A 21,322-nucleotide genomic window follows, 5' to 3' on the forward strand; every position below is an offset into this window, starting at 1 on the left:
AAGAGAGCTTGAAAGAGAGCCTTATCAGAAACCATAGCAACGAATGCTCTGAAGCAAACCTACTACCTACTAGGTTAACTTGAACTTAGCCTGTCCTGGTGAATAAACATCGATCTTCTCCGCGAATCAGATTCTTGTTCGACACTGGCCTGGTCCTTCTTGGAAAATCCACTTGACATCGGAGCCTGCATTGTTCACTGTGCTTTACAAAGGGAACAAATTATTGGACCTCAAATACATCCTTTAGCTCATTTTAGAATAAATAATTTTTCCGCACAATCAGTCATATCTGGTCAATTTACTCAACCCATATATATAGAAAATATAAACCAACTCGGTTTTGCTTTGACTGCTATACAAACTATTTTTTTTGCCACAAAGTTTCCTGTGCAATGTGGCCGATGCTGAAGTGTTTGGTAAGTATTTGTGTAGACCAGTAAGAAGAGTCTGCCTCACATTGAAGATATTTTTTATGTCTTTGTTGCATTCCCTTGTCATCAAGCTGTCCATCAAGGAGAACCTTTACAGAATTGCAGGTACAGTAGGCTGCGGTTATGCACAGAGGTGCCCAGAGTAAACGGCCTGCTCCTCAGTCATAGTTGCTAATATATGCATATTATTAGTAGTATTGGATAGAAAACACTGAAATTTCATCCCGTTAACGGGATTGTAGCCATAAGAAGTTTTAAGGGAGTAAGCAAAAGCACTATGTGTAATCTTGGGATTAAGTGTATTTATTGGTATAAATCTATAATGGCCCATAGTTATCTGTACTTAATCCTATAATGGCCCGTAGTAATATTATAGTCCGATAATGGCGTGTAGCAATCTTATAATTGCCTATAGTAATCTGTACTTATTATCTTCTGGAAATAATGTATAGGCATGCCACCAATATAATTGATCCAAGGAACTAGGGGGAGGGGAAACGCCGCCTAGAGGAAAGAACTTAGATTTGGAAACAATGGTGGAGTAAAGCCGAGGGGGATATAGTTATTAGCATAATGTGTAGGGACTATGAAACTTGTATAAGCATGAAACTGTATAAAAGGAGTGGACCGACACAGTCAGTTGACTGTCAGCGACGGTTTGCTAATCTCAAATTAATAAACATAGGCAACATGATAAAAATTATAAATAGCCTAATTCATCCTGCAGATTTTCCAAATGTCATTGATGCTATAGATGGGACACACATCCCCCATTCAAAGACCCTCTGGACCAAATTAAGGAGACTACATGAAAATAACATATTTTCACAGCATAAACAAACAGGTAGCTATTGAATAATGTATCCTACACTTTTACCAGACCAAATCAATTTCAGAAACAGTCATTCAATTCAATGATCTTCCCTACTTTTTTTGTCAGATCTGTGACTCCCATGGGCTTACAACATATAACACATAGTTGCCTGTGTTGTGATGAAAAGCACTCTATGAATTCAATAAATTAGTATTCATCCTACATAGGCTTTGGAATGGGCCTACCATTGCAATTGTGATATAGGCTACTACAACTTATATTTTAGGCTGTGGCCTTGACATGTAAAATCACCAGCGTTGCAATAAAAGTGATCTATAAAGTTAAAGCATTATTACTAATCACCCATGTGTGTATGCTACGCCTATTAGATATTGTAATCGTGCCACTTCACTTGTGCATTTATTCAGTCTTCAATTTTTTGCCAGGTTCCCTCTGTCTTTTGCGGAAGCGGATGTATTACTTTTTTTTGTAAATATGTGAATATATTTGTTGTATGTTACAGTTGTTTTTTTTCTAGACTTGTGAAATATTGGGCTCTGTATTTTGACTCCATATTTATGGATTTTTCTGTCATCGACTTTACCTTTTTGAATGTTGTGTGCATGCGGCAGTTGTCAGATCAAACAATCAGCGCTTCGCTAAGCCTAATAATTTAGTGAAGCAGCCGTTTTGGAACCAAAAAATCCTGGACTTCCTCATCTGGTTAAAACATGCCTTATACTTTATGTTCAGGAAATTCTGATGTTGTTAAACCATCTTTCTGGAATACCCCTCAAAACTGTATCGGACACTGTTTCACTCGTTAGCTAAATTAGCTGGCTAGCTAATTTACCATGGCTAGATTTGACTTATTCTCCATCTGAGTTAATTTAACCAAGCTATTTGGCAGGCTTATCTCATGTTTGCATGGTGATTGATTGAGTTAACTAGCATTACTGTACTGGTTTTCAATGGTTTCTGACAGTGACAGCTTTAGTAAGACTGAGGAGGAGGATGGATGCAAATTCTGTAAGCTAGCTAACCATTAGAGTTTACCTTACATTTGATGTAGCCAAGTTAGTATAGCTAGCTAGCTTTCTAACATTTCTTTATTTCAGTACTTAAATGCAGAGGTCAAAGCCAATGAAAGGTCAGATTTTCATTGACCCTGTGTCAAACAACATCTACCACATTGTCATCGATAACCAATAGTACAACGTTAATGGAAATGTAAATGCTTAACTTCACCAGAGCCTCTTAGAACCATGAAACCACTAGATAGAGTGCATGCACAGGTAATCTGGCCTTCATTTTACCATACTTGCTGCCTGTCTAACATCAAAGCTACTGCCGCCCTTATTCTTTTTGCTCTTTACTCACTCCCTTGCCTTTGTTCAACCAATTGACATGGCTTATCAACCCTTCCCTCAAAGTATTTAATTTAGAAATCTCCCCCCTAGCAGTTAAGCTTAGTGGTTAAGAGTGTTGGGCCAGTAACTGAAAGGTCACTGGTTTGAATCCCTGAAGCAGCAAGGTGGACAATTCTGCTGTTCTGCCCTTGAGCAAGGCAGTTAAACCCCAACAGCAACTGCTCCCCGGGCGCCGAAGACGTGGATGTCGATTAAGTTAGCCCCCCGTACCACTCCGATTCAGAGGGGTTTGGTTAAATGCTGAAGACACATTTTGGTTTAATGCATTCAGTTGTGCAGCTGATTAGGTACCCCGTTTCCCGTTTAACCTCTGTACCAACATTTCATGTTAACATTAACCTGGTCGTGACTTTTGTCGGGTCATGTAATTAATCCGCATGAAATGGTTGTATGGAAATGTGATTAGTGTTGTGTAAATGAACCTATGAGCCCCAGCCCCAAATGAATGAAAGGTGTAGGCATCAAACAGGGATTGAGCGTTGATTGATGTTAATGGCTCTAAAATATACTAAATCAATTATGTGTGATGGTATTGTCAGTGTGCCTCCATGCTTTGCGTAAGTGCTCATATTCTAAAGTCAAATGATTTCTCTAACAGGTTGGGATCAACATGGTTGAGTACCTGCACCGGCCGGAGGTGACCAGACCCTACCCATTTGTGTTGGCCCTTGGGGACTTCTCACAGGTGTTTACAGTCGTTAGTGGACCGGGCATTGGAGCAAGGTACACTGTTTGTAGCACTGGATGTGTGCTTCAAGTCCTATTATGTGTTTGATATCAACTTTCAGACTGTGCCCCAGCATGGGAATTCCAACAGATCCCGGTGTATCAGCTGCCAGGAACAGAATCCCCCGCAGTAAGACTGTTGCGAGCATGTCTTTTTTCCCACTGGGCAATAGTGGCTAAGGATCTGCTCTTGTATGTAGTGTGACAGGTGGAAGCACATGTCTTCCTGATGTGAATTAATATATCAATGGATGGACGAGCTATGAGTATCTCATTCCAATGCTATGCTCTTAAAGCAATATTTATAGCTCTATTAAATTGACTTTTAGTTGTTGTTTTTTGCATTTGTTCTTGCTTTTTGCTTGCAATACGTTATGTGGCTCATTTGCCTTTAGTTCAACTATTGAAGCGTATTCTGGTACGCACGCATTCTATCACAACAATGTATGCAAATGTTACATTTTGGGGATTGTGAAAAGTGCTTTATGAATGAAATACAGTTACTGCTCAAGTAATGAGTCATTAGTTCATGTCCTTTAGTAGGGTGACCTTCAAATGTAATATTTTACACTTGTTCTCTGTGTGACAATGTTTAAACTCAACCCAAATGTAGAACATTATTGTTTGGCAAAACAGCATGGTGTGTGTGTGCTGTCACCGAAGTGTGTCAGTGAATGTGAATATCTATTGATTGGCTCTGGCACTGTTTGATAGACAGATCTGTGTTAATACTACTTAAGACACAGGGTCGCACGCATGCTTTGTTTTTCTCCGATTGCAATCTGAGTGAGCACATCAAGTTCAGCTGAGGCTTTAGTCTGATGTTTGGTTCATCAAATAAAATAAATACATTTGAATAATCAATCCTATCTTTTGTAAAATAACACATTTAGACAATACGGCTTTGTTTCAATGTGCTATTTAAAAAATATATATATTCTTGTACATTGTGGACAATTCTCTGGCAATGTATGTTCTGAAATGCAGGCAATACCAAGTTGAATTTCAAATGATTAATTTGTATCTTGATTGTGTGTGTAGGAAAGGGAGGGGGTGGGATGGTAGAGAAGGCAAAAATATGCAAGCAAAATTGAAATTAGGATGACCTAAGGATTACATAAATGACCCAGCTGCTGGGTCAGTCCCCCAACCCAATTTTTATATACAGTACCAGTCATAAATTTGGACACACCTACTCATTCAAGGGTTTTTCTTAATTTGTACTATTTTCTACATTGTAGAATAATAGTGAGACATCAAAACTATGAAATAACACATGTAGTAGGGCCGGTTTCACAGACAAGGCTCAAGCCTAGTCCCAGACTAAAATGCCTGTTTGAGCTGTCTTAACTCAAAGCGACTTGCACAGACTTATCTTAAAATAGTCGTAGATTTAGCCTGTTCTGGATTAAACAAAGTCGATTGCAAGAGGGAGGATTAGAGCTACTCTAGGACTAAATTGAAGCTTAAATTAATCCTTCAAAGAGGCAGGTTTAACTTCTGCTTAGTACTGTTTGTGAGGGAGCATGGACTATTTGGAATATATAAATGAAGACCAACATGCACTACAGAGGCCAGCCAGACGAGTACTTGTGGATAGGAGTAATCCATTAAATTACTTTGATGAAATAGCTTTTTGAGAACGTTTTCACTTGTACAAAGAAAATGCATTGGAGATAATATGTTTGCTTGAGCCTAGACTTTCCTCTCTGTCTCAAAGAGGAAGGCCTTTACCCAATTCTCTTCAAGTTCTGATCAATTTGAGGTTTTTGGCATCTGGAATCTTTCTTTGTGAAACTGGTGATTTGTGCGGTGCCAGTGAAGCAACTGTGTGTAGAACACTTCACAAAGTCTGCAGGGCCATTTGTAAACTGAGGAGTCTTTACACCAATTTTCCTGATGGTGCTGGCCAAGCCAACTATAAAGTGCAATTCTATGAATATCAGCACTTCCCAGGAGTGATTGGCTGGATAGATGGATGTCATGTTCCCATCAAGTGTCCATCAACTCCTGATGCTGAGTGTTAAGGCTGTGTAAGGGAGGCGAAGTCAGGTGCAGGAGAGCAGAGTAGAGTAAACAGGTGACTTTTATTCCGGCCAAAAAATAGGCACAAAATGACATCTAAGTGCCCAAAAACACAGCGTGTGAACATATACCATTAACAATAAACAATTACACACAAAGACATTGAGGGGAACGGAGGACTAAATACATGTAGTGTGATTATGGAATGAAAACCAGGCATGTATGAAACAAGACAAAATAAATGGATATATGAGAAATGGAGCGGCGATGGCTAGAAAGCCGGTGACGTTGATCGCCGAACGCCGCCCGAACAAGGAGAGGAGCCGACTTGTTCGGCACTAAGGACACTAAGGAGTACATGAACCGTAAGAACTGGTTTTCCATCAATGCCCAGGGTGTATGCTCTCCTAATTTAAAGTTTTTAAACATTGTTGCCCGTTGGAAAGGTGCAACTCATGACATTGTTGCCCGTTGGAAAGGTGCAACTCACGATTCAAGGATTTTTCTCAACTCTTCATTGTGTGCTCAGTTTCAGAGAGGACAACATAGTGGACTACTACTTGGTGACAGTGGATATGGTTAGAGTAACTTTTTATTCACTCCATACATAAATCCCACAACAGCTGAGCAGCAAAGATACAACAGAGCTCATATCCGCATGAGAGAGATGGTCGAGCATATGTTTGGAGTATGGAAAATCAATTCCAGTGTTTACGCAATACACTTAATTTCAAGCCCAAAAGATGCTGTACTGCACAACTACCTGAAGCAGCATTCATTTCTTCCAATGGAAGATCAGTATCAAGCCGATGTGCCCATGGCTGAGGCAGGCAATGACCAACGAGGACTTGCACACAGAGTCACATTGCAGCACTTCAACTAGATGAGATGCATTTAAATATGGAATGTATTCATTATGGCTTATTTTTGCTTTGATGTTTGTTCTCTACAACATTCAATAGTGTGCAGCAAAATTAAATGAGTTACTAAGCCAAGGCTGGTTTAAAATGTAGTTTGTGGTGATTAAAACTCACTCATGAATATCCAAATGACAAAACATAATTTTTTTACATATCATATTATGCACCATGGCTGGTAATCACAATTGTCTCATTACTGTATATTTTTGGGGATCATACCTCTCTCTTCCAACTTCATATCCAATTCAACTTGTATAATTCTCATTTTCATTTCATGTTCTTCCTTCAGATATTTCATTTCATGCTCATGAAATTCTCTGGCTAACTTTTCATGCATGGTCATCTTTTTTGTTCTCTGCTGAAAGGTGGTGGCAGCATGTTCTCTCAGGGATGCTATAGCAGATGTGGAGAGTACACACTCACTGTGCACTGGCTCTTCCAACCTGTTCAGATTCCTTTCCTCTGGAAAAAGAACACTGTTAGAAGCACAAATAAACTTGATTGTCCTTAGAATGAAAGAATAATACAAATTGGCACAGACAGTGGGATATACAGTGGGGCAAAAAAGTATTTAGTCAGCCACCAATTGTGCAAGTTCTCCCACTTAAAAAGATGAGAGAGGCCTGTAATTTTCATCATAGGTACACTTCAACTATGACAGACAAAATGAGAAAAAAAATTCCAGAAAATCACATTGTAGGATTTTTAATGAATTTATTTGCAAATTATGGTGGAAAATAAGTATTTGGTCACCTACAAACAAGCAAGATTTCTGGCTCTCACAGACCTGTAACTTCATCTTTAAGAGGCTAAGTTTTCATCTTTTGGGCTTCTAGTCATGAAATCTATGTAGCCTACTCAATCACTTTTATAGCTACTGTTTACAGGCCTCCTGGGCCGTATACAGCGTTCCTTACTGATTTCCCTGAATTCCTATTGGACCTTGTAGTCATTGCAGACAATATTAAAATTTTTGGTGACTTTAATATTCACATGGAAAAGTCCACAGACCCACTCCAAAAGGCTTTCGGAGCCATCATCGACTCAGTGGGTTTTGTCCAACATGTCTCCGGACCTACTCACTACCACAGTCATACTCTGGACCTAGTTTTGTCCAATGGAATAAATATTGTGGATCTTAATGTTTTTCCTCATAATCCTGGACTATAGGACCACCAATGTATTACGTTTGCAATCGCAACAAATAATCTGCTTAGACCCCAACCAAGGATCATCAAAACCCGTGCTAAACATTCCCTGACAACCCAAAAATTCCTAGATGCCCTTCCAGACTCCCTCCACCTACCCAAGGACGTTGTTGTACAAAAATCGGTTAACCGCCTAACTGAGGAACTAACTGTAACCTTGCGTAATACCCTAGATGCAATCTCACCCCTAAAAACAAAAACATTTGTCATAAGAAACTAGCTCCCTGGTATGCAGAAAATACCCGAGCCCTGAAGCAAGCTTACAGAAAATTGGAACGGAAATGGTGCTACACCAAACTGGAAGTCTTCTGACCAGCTTGGAAAGGCAGTACTGTACAATATCAAAGAGCCCTCACTGCTGCTCAATCATCCTATTTTTCCAACTTAATTGAGGAGAAATAGAACAATCCCCCTCAAAAAAATGTATACTGTCGCAAATCTAACTAACAAGCATTCCACAAGAGAGCATGGCTTTCACTCAGCAAAGAGATCTTCTGTTGCATCTGAAAATTAATCTTGATGGTTGTACAGTCGTCTCAAATAAAACTGTGAAGGACCTCGATGTTACTCTGGACCCTGATCTCTCTTTTGACGACCATATCAAGACTATTTCAAGGACAGCTTTTTTCCATCTTCGTAACATTGCAAAAATCTGAAACTTTGTCTAAAAAGGATGCAGATAAATTAATCCACACTTTTGTCACTTCTAGATTAGACTACTGTAATGCTCTACTTTTCAGCTACCCGGATAAAGCACACAAATATCTTCAGTTAGTGATTAACAGGGCTGCTAGAATCTTGACTAGAACCCAAAAAATGTATCATATTACTCCAGTGCTAGCCTCTCTGTTAACTTCTCTAGGATAGGGGGCAGCATTTTCACGTTTGGATGAAAAGCATACTCAATTTCAACTGCCAGCTACTCATCCCCAGAAGATAAGATATGCATACTATTAGTAGATTTGGATGGAAAACACTCTGAAGTTTCTAAAACTGTTTGAATCATGTCTGTGACTATAACAGAACTTATTTAGCAGGCGAAACCCCGAGGACAAACCATTCAGATTTTCTTTTTTGAGGTCACTCTCTTTTTAATGGATTTTCATTGGGAATACAGATTTCTAATTGACCTTCTTGCAGTTCCTACCGCTTCCACTGGATGTCAACAGTCTTTAGAAATAGTTTTTTCCTTTGTGTAATGAAGAAGTACGGCCATCTTGAACGAGGGTCACTCGAAGTGTCCTGTTTGTTAGAGGCGCATGACCAGAAAGCTAGCTACAGTTTGTTTTAATCCTGTATTGAACACAGATCATCCCGTCTTCAATTTTATCGACTATTTACGTAAAAAAATACCTAAAGTTGTATTACAAATTAGTTTGAAATGTTTTGGCAAAGTTTACAGGTAACCTTTGAGATATTTTGTCGTCACGTTTGAGCAAGTTGGAATCAGTGTTTTTCTGGATCAAACGCGCAAAAGAAATGGACATTTTGGATATATATTGACAGAATTAATCAAACAAAAGGACCATTTGTGATGTTTATGGGACATATTGGAGTGCCAACAACAGAAGCTCGTCAAAGGTAAGGCATGAATTATATTTTTATTTCTGCGTTTTGTGTCGCGCCTGCAGGGTTGAAATATGCTTCTCTCTCTTTGTTTACTATGGTACTAACTCAGATAATAGCATCGTTTGCTTTCGCCGAAAAGCCTATTTGAATTCTGACATGTTGGCTGGATTCACAAACACTGTAGCTTTAATTTGGTATCTTTCATGTGTGATTTAAGGAAAGTTTGATTTTTATAGTAATTTATTTGAATTTGGCGCTCTGCATTTTCTCTGGCTTTTGGCCAAGTGATCTTCCTGTCTGGGTTTGACACCCCCCTCGGGTTCGTGCTGTGGGGGAGATTTTTGTGGGCTATACTCAGCCTTGTCTCAGGGTACTAAGTTGGTGGTTTGAAGATATCCCTCTAGTGGTGTGGGGGCTGTGCTTTAGCAAAGTGGGTGGGTTTATATCCTGCCTGGTTGGCCTTGTCCGGGGGTATCATCGGACGGGGCCACAGTGTCTCCCGACCCCTCCTGTCTCAGCCTTCAGTATTTATGCTCCAATAGTTTGTGTCGGGGAGCTAGGGTCAGTCTGTTATGTCTGGAGTACTTCTCCTGTTTTATTTGGTGTCCTGTGTGAATTTAAGTATGCTCCATCTAATTCTCTCCCTCTCCATCCCTCTCCCTCCCGAAGAACCTGAGCCCTGGGACCATGCCTCAGGACTACCAGGCCTGATGACTCCTTGCTGTCCCCAGTCCACCTGGTCGTGCTGCTGCTTCAGTTTCAACTGTTCTGCCTGCGGCTATGGAAACCTGACCTGTTCACCGGACATGCTACCTTTTCCCGGACCTGCTGTTTTCGACTCTGTCTCTCTCTACCGCACCTGCTGTCTCTAACTCTGAATGCTCAGCTATGAAAAGCCAACTGACATTTACTCCTGAGGTGCTGACCTGTTGCACCCTCTACAACCACTGTGATTATTATTATTTGACCCTGCTGGTCATCTATGAACGTTTGAACATCTTGGCCATGTACTGTTATAATCTCAACCCAGCACAGCAAGAAGAGGACTGGCCACGCCTCAGAGCCTGGTTCCTATATAGGTTTCTTCCTAGGTTCCTTCCTTTCTAGGGAGTTTTTCCTCCGTGCTTCTATATATGCATTGCTTGCTGTTTGGAGTTTTAGGCTGGGTTTCTGTATAGCACTTTGAGACATCGGCTGATGTAAAAAGGGCTTTATAAATACATTTGATTGATTGATTGATACTGTAAACTAGTCAATATATGAAACCTGTTGTTTAACAAATCTGCTAGGTCCTTCAAAAAATTGGTGCTGGCTTATCAGCTCAATATTCGGAACTTTAAAACATTTACTTGGATCTACTTCCATTCTGGACACAGTTCCACGTGATGGAAACATATTGTTTTAGATGGCATTACTTAAATCACTGGTGCTACCCAAGTTATAGAATTAAGTAATACATTGTCAAAAATGTGTCTTATTCAATTATTCATATCTCTGTCACAAATTTCCCCACTGTGTCCCTTACCCCCAATGTGTCCCTTGTTTGAGTACAGTGTGTACTGGTGACTATCTATCGTTCCACGGGAAGCTTATCTCTAACCCAAACACCAGAGGGTGGCCTCTAATTTAATTTCAGTCCCACTGCTCAATCCCTCTGTTTGTTTTGAAACACTTATGTTGTGGTAATTCTAATCAAAGGGGAGAGAGACTGTATATTTTTTTAAACAACACTTTATTATAAGATTTGCAGAAATGGAGAATCAACTATCCACTCAACAGTGCATATTTGAAAAGCTCAACGAACAGTGTCGGTTCTCAGCTTTTATAGAGAAGCACATCCTTTTTGTATATGTGGCAGTCAATACTACTAATAATATGCATATAATAGCTTCTGGGCCAGAGTAGCAGGAAGTTTACTCTGGGCATGCTTTTCATCCGAACGTGAAAATGCTGCCCCTTATCCCAAACAGGTTAATTACCTCTGGTTATGGACACTTTTGCCAGCAATAAAGCTTCCACGGCCTGTTCCTCGGACAGTGAACATCTGTCAATATCTACATTTTCCAACCCTTGATCAGCTCGCTCTCTGAAAGTAAAGAAAACAGCTTATTTTTTTAGAGATATGAAAACAACTGAGATATGACTGTTTAACTTCTTGTCAATACGGGGGCGCTGTTTTCACTTTGGAAAAAATCGTGCCCAAATGAAATGGCCTCGTACTCTGTTCTAGATCATACAATATGCATATTATTATTACTATTGGATAGAAAACACTCAAGTTTCTAAAACTGTTTGAATTATATCTGTGAGTAAAACAGAACTCATTTGGCAGCAAACTTCCATACAGGAAGTGAAAAATCTGAAAACGAGGCTCTGTTTCAGGGCCTGCCTATTCAACTGGCTTTTATTTATCGATATGCATGCACTTCATACGCCTTCCACTAGATGTCAACAGGCAGTGGAAGGTGGAATGGGGTGTCTAGCTTGATCTGAGGCCGAACAAGAGCTTTTGGAGTGACAGGTCCGGTATTTTCTTTGTCTTCGACGGCAGGGACCTGGACATTGTCTTCTGAAAAGCGTTCGGTATACACAGCGAATATCTCCGGCTCTGATTTTATTTGATACATATGATAATAACATCATAAAGTAGGTTTTTTCAACCAAGTTTTATCAGTTTATTCAACGTTTATTGGGACTTTTGGAGTTTTCCGTTCTTTGCGTCAAGAGAGGATGGGAATGTTAGCAACCTTGGCTAGCATTGTGGCGCGAATTCGACAGAAGAAATGGACATTCTAAAACCAAACAACGATTTATTCTGGACCAAGTACAACATTCTGATGGAAGCTCAGCAAAAGTAAGAAAACAAATATGATGTTATTTCGTATTTCTGTGTAAAATGTTGACTCCTATTCTCCGCCGTGTTGGTGAGCACTGTCTCACAATAACGCAAGCTGTATGTTATGGTAAAGTTATTTTTTTAAATCTAACACAGCGGTTGCATTAAGAACCAGTGTATCTTTCATTTGCCATACAACAAGTATTTTTATGTAAAGTTTATGAAACAAATGTATCATTTTTTTTTACCACTACAATCTGTTCGTTGGACGAAACTGGAAAAAAACAACTTGTGTAGAAAGTAAACATTCGCACCTCGATGGTCTGCGTAATGAGAAAGTAGGGGAAAAATAAAAACTTCTGACTATTTCTGGTCTAGCAATCGATGACAAACGAGCTCGTTGCCCAGACTTACAAAGAGGAGATTCTCCTGATTGAAATGGCGCCCGACTTGAAAAAAACAAAATATACACAGTGAGATATTTGTAGAAATAGACTGGCATGCCTCTCCATAGGAAAACAATGGGGGGAGCTCAGCGTTCCAAGGGCAAAAAGTATTTTGGGGCTAGCATTTGATGACAACCGAGCTAGCTACCCAGGCTTACATAATTAGAAAGAGGAGATTCTCATGATTAAAATGGCGTCCGACTTGAAAAAATATGAAGATACACATTGCGAGATATTTGGCAAAATAGACAGACATGCCTAAATTTCCACAATAGGAAACAATGGGAAGACCGCAGAGTTCCAATATTATTTTTGTTGTTGTTTACATTTTAACTATAAAACAACGTGAGCAAGTCTCATTGCCAACAATAGCAAAGCAGGCATTGTGACGTTGAACAATAAGCTGGGAATAGAACGTTCGGAAGGCGAGCTGGTGCCACGGTGCTCAATAGAACTAATAGGAGCTGGCAGGGTGAAAAATGCACTAAAATAAGGCCCATTTTCTCGTGATTACTTCAAAATGACGGCAAGCAGCTGGGAAATATGCTCATATTATGAAACTGGGCTCCACGGCAGATGCAATGAACTAGTTTTTATCAGAAAAGACTGTTGTTAAAAATGTCATGTGTCCAACTTATTGTCTACACGGATTTCAGAGCACTCTCGTTTGAGTGTACCAGAACGCAGAATAATTCATTTACGAGCGCTCAACACCCACTGAGTATGGCCGGTGTCAGTAATTGTCGGGAAAAAGGCGTATTTCAATTGTTTCCAGCAGCACATTTACAGTCACCAACGCGCTGGTTAACACGAAAACTGCCTTACCAGCTCTGCTAGGGCGAGTAAAATGGTCAGAGTGGTCTCATTTGTGTCTGGAAGTAGCTAGCAAGCTAGCCAACGTTAGCTTGGGTGCTTGATTGCTGTTGTAAGGCCAGAACGCTAAAATCAACCCTACTCCTCAGCCCGAACATCCAGTGTGTGCTCCGAGAGCAAAATGGCCTGAATTTCCATCAACTGAGACCCAGAGGGTTTTTCATTTTTCATGGAATAGAAACACCATAATATTAATTAAATGAATTAAGCAAGTACGAGTTAAAAGTTTGAACACACCTACTCATTCCAGGATTTTTCTTTATTTTTACTATTTTCTACATTGTATAATAATAGTGAAGATGTCACAACTATGAAATAACACCGGTCTCCCACATGCCCTGCATTCTGTAGTGCAGACATGGCCTGCTCTCCCTTATGTAAGGAATTAGGCACTATCCCATGTTTACTACAGTATGCATTGTAGACTGCACACTAGCCTAATAAACAAATAAACACATTTCATTAATAAAATAATGATTAAAAAATAGTCTTTGAAAATGCAGATGTTGATTCAGTTATGGATCCATAATGAGTTACTATGGGAATAAATATCACTGATTTACAGAAATATTGAAACAAAGTTGTTTAATGAAGGCAAACTATTTAGAATCCTCCAATCCTGTAGCCTACTCCCGACAATCATGTTGTACAGCACCATATTTTACATTCCATCCTAACGGAAACATTTTTGTTTTTCTCTGAATAGAAACACTATAATATTAATCAAATTAATTAAGCCAACTATCTTAAAATCAATCCCATATACAATGTTATTACAAAAAAAGTTTTAAATTCTCTGGTAATGCCAATACGGAATACTATCAAATGCTTTTTAAACTAGCAATAACTTGCAGTAACAGAAAAAGTAGCTGAGAATTAAATGACGTGCCACAGCATGCTGCAGCAGCACGCAAGGTGTACCGCAGTATGACGCAACTTTTAAAGGAGAAACCACTGTAGGCGTAGTTCATAGGGTTGTTTCCGGCACATGTCTGGCACCATCTCCTATCTTAACTTAACTTCTTTATGATAGGGGGCAGCATTTTCACTTTTGGATGAATTGCGTGCCCATAGTGAACTGCATCCTACTCTGTCCCAGATGCTAATATACAGTGGGGAGAACAAGTATTTGATACACTGCTGATTTTGCAGGTTTTCCTACTTACAAAGCATGTAGAGGTCTGTAATTTTTATCATAGGTACACTTCAACTGTGGGAGACGGAATCTAAAACAAAAATCCAGAAAATCACATTGTATGATTTTTAAGTAATTAATTTGCATTTTATTGTATGACATAAGTATTTGATACATCAGAAAAGCAGAACTTAAAATTTGGTAGAGAAACCTTTGTTTGCAATTACAGAGATCATACGTTTCCTGTAGTTCTTGACCAGGTTTGCACACACTGCAGCAGGGATTTTGGCCCACTCCTCCATACAGACCTTCTCCAGATCCTTCAGGTTTCGGTGCTGTCGCTGGGCAATACGGACTTTCAGTTCCCTCCAAAGATTTTCTATTGGGTTCAGGTCTGGAGACTGGCTAGGCCACTCCAGGACCTTGAGATGCTTCTTACGGAGCCACTCCTTAGTTGCCCTGGCTGTGTGTTTTGGGTTGTTGTCATGCTGGAAGACCCAGCCACGACCCATCTTCAATGCTCTTACTGAAGGAAAGAGGTTGTTGGCCAAGATCTCGCGATACATGGCCCCATCCATCCTCCCCTCAATACGGTGCAGTCGTCCTGTCCCCTTTGCAGAAAAGCATCCCCAAAGAATGATGTTTCCACCTCCATGCTTCACGGTTGGGATGGTGTTCTTGGGGTTGTACTCATCCTTCTTCTTCCTTCAAACACGGCGAGTGGAGTTTAGACCAAAAAGCTCTATTTTTGTCTCATCAGACCACATGACCTTCTCCCATTCCTCCTCTGGATCATCCAGATGGTCATTGGCAAACTTCAAACGGGCCTGAACATGCGCTGGCTTGAGCAGGGGGACCTTGCGTGCGCTGCAGGATTTTAATCCATGACGGCGTAGTTTGTTACTAATGGTTTTCTTTGAGGCTGTGGTCCCAGCTCTCTTCAGGTCATTGACCAGGTCCTGCCGTGTAGTTCTGGGCTGATCCCTCACCTTCCTCATGATCATTGATGCCCCACGAGGTAAGATCTTGCATGGAGCCCCAGACCGAGGGTGATTGACCGTCATCTTGAACTTCTTCCATTTTCTAATAATTGCGCCAACAGTTGTTGCCTTCTCACCAAGCTGCTTGCCTATTGTCCTGTAGCCCATCCCAGCCTTGTGCAGGTCTACAATCTTATCCCTGATGTCCTTACACAGCTCTCTGGTCTTTGCCATTGTGGAGAGGTTGGAGTCTGTTTGATTGAGTGTGTGGACAGGTGTCTTTTATAAAGGTAACGTGTTCAAACAGGTGCAGTTAATACAGGTAATGAGTGGAGAACAGGAGGGCTTCTTAAAGAAAAACTAACAGGTCTGTGAGAGCCGGAATTCTTACTGGTTGGTAGGTGATCAAATACTTATGTCATGCAATAAAATGCAAATTAATTACTTAAAAATCATACAATGTGATTTTCTGGATTTTTGTTTTAGATTCCGTCTCTCACAGTTGAAGTGTACCTATGATAAAAATGACAGACGTCTAAACGCTTTGTAAGTAGGAAAACCTGCAAAATCGGCAGTGTATCAAATACTTGTTCTCCCCACTGTATGCATATTATTATTACTATTGGATATAAAACACTCTGAAGTTTCAAACTGTTTGAATGATGTCTGTGAGTATAACAGAACTCATTTGGCAGGCAAAAACCTGAGAAAAAATCCAAACAGGAAGTGAGAATTCTGAGACTGGTCAATGTTCAACTCATCGCCGATTCAATTCCCTGTAAGATATGGATCTGTTTGCACTTCCTACGCCTTCCACTAGATCTCAACAGTCTGTAGAATGTGGAATGAAGCTTATGCTGTGTTGTGGGGCCGGATGGGAGGGGAATGAGTCAGTGGTCTGTCAGATTGCCAGTTCCTGGTAACGCGCTTTCCTCATGATATCGCCTTGCATTCCATAACTTTGACAGACATGAAGGAACGTTATTGGATATATATGATAACAACATCCTGAAGATTGATTCTCTACTTAATTTGACCAGTTTATTCGACCTGTTATATAACTTTTTGAAGTTTTCGTCCGAGTTCGCCTGCATTTGCGCGAGCGTTTGGACATGTGCACTAAACATGCTAGCAAAAGTAGCTACTTAGACATAAGTAATGGACATTATTGAACAAAACAACGATTTATTGTGGAACTAGGATTCCTGGGAGTGCATTCTGATGAAGATGATCAAAGGTAAGGGAATATTTATGATGTAATTTGTATTTCTGTTGACTCCAACATGGCGGAGAAATGTTGTTATGTTTGAGCGCCATCTCAGATTATTGCATGGTGTGCTTTTTACGTAAAGTTTTTTTGAAATCTGACACAGCGGTTGCATTAAGAACAAGTGTATCTTTAATTATATGTAAAACATGTATCTTTCATCAAAGTTTAGGATGAGTATTTCTTTTATTTGAAGTGGCTCTCTGCAATTTCTCCGGATATTTTGGAGGCATTTCTGAACATGGCGCCAATGTAAACCGAGATTTGTGGATATAAATATGCACATTATCGAACAACACATTAATGTATTGTGTAACATGATGTCCTATGAGTGTCATCTGATGAAGATCATCAAAGTTAGTGATTCTGTTTTTGTGACTCCTATCTTTGGCTGGGAAAATGGCTGTGTTTTTCTGTGGCTATGTACTGAGCTAACATAATCTTTTGGTGTGCTTTCGCCGTAAATCCTTTTTGAAATCAGACATGTTGGCTGGATTCACAACATGTGTAGCTTTAATTTGGTGTCTTTCATGTGTGATTTCATGAAAGATTGATTTTTATAGTAATATATTTGAATTTGGCGCGCTACATTTTTTATGGCTTTTGGCCAAGTGGGATGCTACCGTCCCACATATCCCAGAGAAGTTACAGAACATAATCTGGGTGTTCTGCCAGATGGTTCTAAGGAGGAGGTCATGAGCTCTGAGACAGGATTGTGTCGAGGCACATATCTGGGGAAGGGTACCAAAAAATGTCTGCAGCATTGAAGGTCCCCAAGAACACTGTGGCCTCCATCATTCTTAAATGGAAGAACTTTGAAAACACCAAGATTCTTCATAGAGCTGGCCGCTCGGCCAAACTGGGCAATCGGGAAAGAATTGCCTTGGTCAGGGAGGTTACCAAGAACCCGATGGTCACTCAGAGAGCTCCAGAGTTCCTCTTTTGAGATGGGAGAACTTCCAGGACAACCATCTCTGCAACATTCTACCAATCAGGCCTTTATGGTAGAGTGGCAAGACAGAAGCCACTCCTCAGTAAAAAGGCACATGACAGCCCGCTTGGAGTTTTCCAAAAGACACATCTCAGACCATGAGAAACAAGATTCTCTGGTCTGACGAAACCAATATTGAACTATTTGGCCTGAATGCCAAGTGTCATGTCTGGAGGAAACCTGGCAACATCCCTATGGTGAAGTATGGTGGTGACAGCATCATGCTGTGGCAAGGTTATTCAGCAGCAGGGACTGGGAGACTGGGTCAGGATCAAGGGAAAGATGAATGGAGTAAAGTACAGAATGATCCTTGATGATAACCTGTTCCAGACTGCTCAGGACCTCAGACTGAGGCAAAGGTTCACCTTCCAACAGCACAATGACCCTAAGCACACAGCCAAGACAACATAGGATTGGCTTCAGGACAAGTCTCTGAATGTCCCTGAGTGGCCCAGCCAGAGCACGGACTTGAACCCGATCATACAGCTCTGCAGAGACCTGAAAATAGCTGTGCAGCAACGCTCCCCATCCAACCTGACAGAGATTGAGAGGATCTGCAGAGAAGAATGGGAGATACTCCCCAAATACAGATGTGACAAGTTTGTACCGGCATACTCAAGGCTGTAATAGCTGCTAATTGTGCTTCAACAAAGTTCTGAGTAAAGGGTCTGAATAATTATGTAAATGTCATATTTCCGCGGGGGGTAGGGGGGGTGATAATTTAGCAAATATTTGTAAACCTGTTTTTGCTTTGTCATTATGGGGTATTGTGTGTAGATTAATGAGGGGGAAAACAAACACTGAATTCATTTTAGAATAAGGCTGTAAAGTAACAAAATGTGGAAAAAGTCAAGGGGTCTGTATACTTTCTGAATACACTGTAATTTGAGAAAACACTGGTTATGGCCCTGCTAGCAATCCAAAGGCTGCGTGTTCGAGTCAAGTCGGGGATAACTGTAGCATTTTAACTAACCCTTTCCCTAACGATCGAGCAATCCAAAAGTAGTCTATTTGAGTCGCGCCGGGGGATAACTGTAGCATTTTAGCTCATTCGAAACTTAACCCAATTCACCTTACCTGCTATGTAAATTCACCTGAACTTCGTTGTTTAGTTCCCCCTAACCTTTGTCATTATTTCACTTAACAATCTTCCCTTTAAGTCTCCTTTGTTGTGACGCAACAAGCAACTTGGACTCAGAGAAAGACATAATAAGTTACGTATTCTAATTCGTATGCTATTGTTCATCCGGGTAAGAAATATGTTACTATGCGTTTTCTAATGTTTATGCTATTGTTCGACGTTATTCCATTCGTAATGTAATGTAACATATCATACTCAATGTAGTGTAACAGGAGAATTCGTATTATGCTGTACGTAAATCTGAGACCACGTTGTGCAGCCAACTACAAAGTGTAATTTATAGCTCTGCGTTTGAGGTACTTAGTGCTTTTTCATAAATATATGTTCTCATGTTTATTAAATGTTGCCGTTATAAAGTGTTCCATATATTTTTCTCCCCAGCACGTTTTGCTCTTAATTGTTTAATATAATTACCTATGACTTACTTAATCTTGAGGGAGAAAAACTATTCTTTCATTTTCTTGCTTCCTCTGTTGGAACTAGTAGGGTATGATATCAAGAGTCAAGGCAGAAAATAACAAATTTTTATTATACAATTTCAAGACCACTTAGGAAGAGGTTAATTCATAATTACTAACTTTCATCAAATAACATTTTGAAAAGGATGCTATTTGAGAAATATTAACCTCACTAAGGGGGTGTGGGACGCTAGCGGAGTGCCAAATTCAAAAACAGAAATACTCATTATAAAATATCATTAAACATACAAGTGTTATACATGGGTTTAAAGATAAACTTCTTGTTAATCCAACCACGGTGTCTGATTTCAAAAAGGCTTTATGGTGAAAGCATACCATGCGAATATCTGAGAACAGCGCCCAGCAGACAAATCATTACAAACAGTAACAAGCCAAGTAGAGGAGTTACACAAGTCAGAAATAGTGATAAAATGAATCACTTACCTTTGATGATCTTCATATGTTTGCACTCACAAGACTCCCATTTACTCAATAAATGTTTGTTTTGTTCTATAAAGTCCATGTTTATATCCAAAAACCTCCATTTTGTTAGCGCGCTTTGTTCAATAATCCACTGTCTCAAACAACATCCGGTGAAATTGCAGAGCGTGAAACTCAACAAAACAGAAATTCTCATAATAAACATACATAAAAGATACAAATGTTATACACCAGCTTAAAGATAAACTTCTTGTTAATCCAACCGCTGTGTCAGATTTCAAAAAGACTTTACGACGAAAGCAAACCATGCGATTATCTGAGAACAGCGCCCAGCAGACAAATCATTACAAACAGTTAGCAACCAAGAAGAGGAGTAACAAAAGTCAGAAATAGAGATAAAATGTATCACTTACCTTTGATGATCTTCATATGGTTGCACTCCGAAGACTCCATGTTACACAATAAATGTCAGTTTTGTTCGATAATGTCCCTCTTTATGTCCAAAAACCTCAGTTTTGTTGGTGCAGTTTGTTCAGCAATCCATTGGAACAAGCGTGATCACAAAAGACAGACGAAAAATCTAAAAAGTACCATAAAAGTTTGTAGAAACATGTCAAACGATGTTTAAAATCAATCCTCGGGTTGTTTTTGTCATAAATAATCAATAATATTTCAACCGGACAAAAGCTTCGTCAATAGAAAAGGAGAAACAAGAAAGGCGCACTACCGATCGCGCCCTGGACTCATGTCTGGAAATGTTCACTGTCTTCTCATTGAAAGTGCTGTATCTCCCTCATTTGTCAGAGTAAAAGCCTGAAACAATGCCTATAGACTGGCCACATGTAGAGGAAGCCATAGAGATCATGAACTGGGTCCTAAGTCTTTGTATGGTGGATAGGCTTTCAATGGAAAAACAGCCTTTCAAAATAATAGTACTTCCTGGATGGATTTTCCTCAGGTTTTTGCCTGCCATATCAGTTCTGTTATACTCACAAACATTATTTTAACAGTTTTGGAAACTTAGAGTGTTTTCTATCCAAATCTACCAATTATATGCATATCCCAGCTTCTGGGCCTGAGTAGCAGGCAGTTTACTTTGGGCACGCTTTTCATCCAAAATTCCAAATGCTGCCCCCTACCCTAGTGAAGTTAAAGTAATTCACCATAAAGTTTATGGATACCCAAGATATCAAAAAATATCGATGTGAATATCAAAACAGGTTGGGCAATGCAAATGTACCAGTGTCCTGATTTGTCTTTGCTCACTAATATTAATTCACAAATGTTAGCAGCAGGGGCGCCATATGGGGGGGAAGTTAGGACGATTCTAAGGGCCTGTGACTCACAGGGGTTAGAATATTAGGTAAAAAATGTTCAATATTAAATTATTTACCTATCATCATTAATATAATATTTTATTTACAATGTACTAATAAAACGAATGGTTTCTTTTTCTTTTCTTGTTTTTGTCAGAAAAGTAAACATCCAGAGGGCCTCTATATTGCCCCCCCACCCTCCCCCAAACCAGACGTGAACGGTACTTGCTAGCAGTGAATTGCCGGTGGAGCGTCATGTCTCAGCTTCGTAAAGAAAAATCTGGCTTCCAAAAACGAAAAGAAAGACAGGAGAGA

The sequence above is a fragment of the Salvelinus alpinus genome, chromosome 1 (genome assembly GCF_045679555.1).
Source record: "Salvelinus alpinus chromosome 1, SLU_Salpinus.1, whole genome shotgun sequence".
Lineage (NCBI taxonomy): Eukaryota > Metazoa > Chordata > Actinopteri > Salmoniformes > Salmonidae > Salvelinus > Salvelinus alpinus.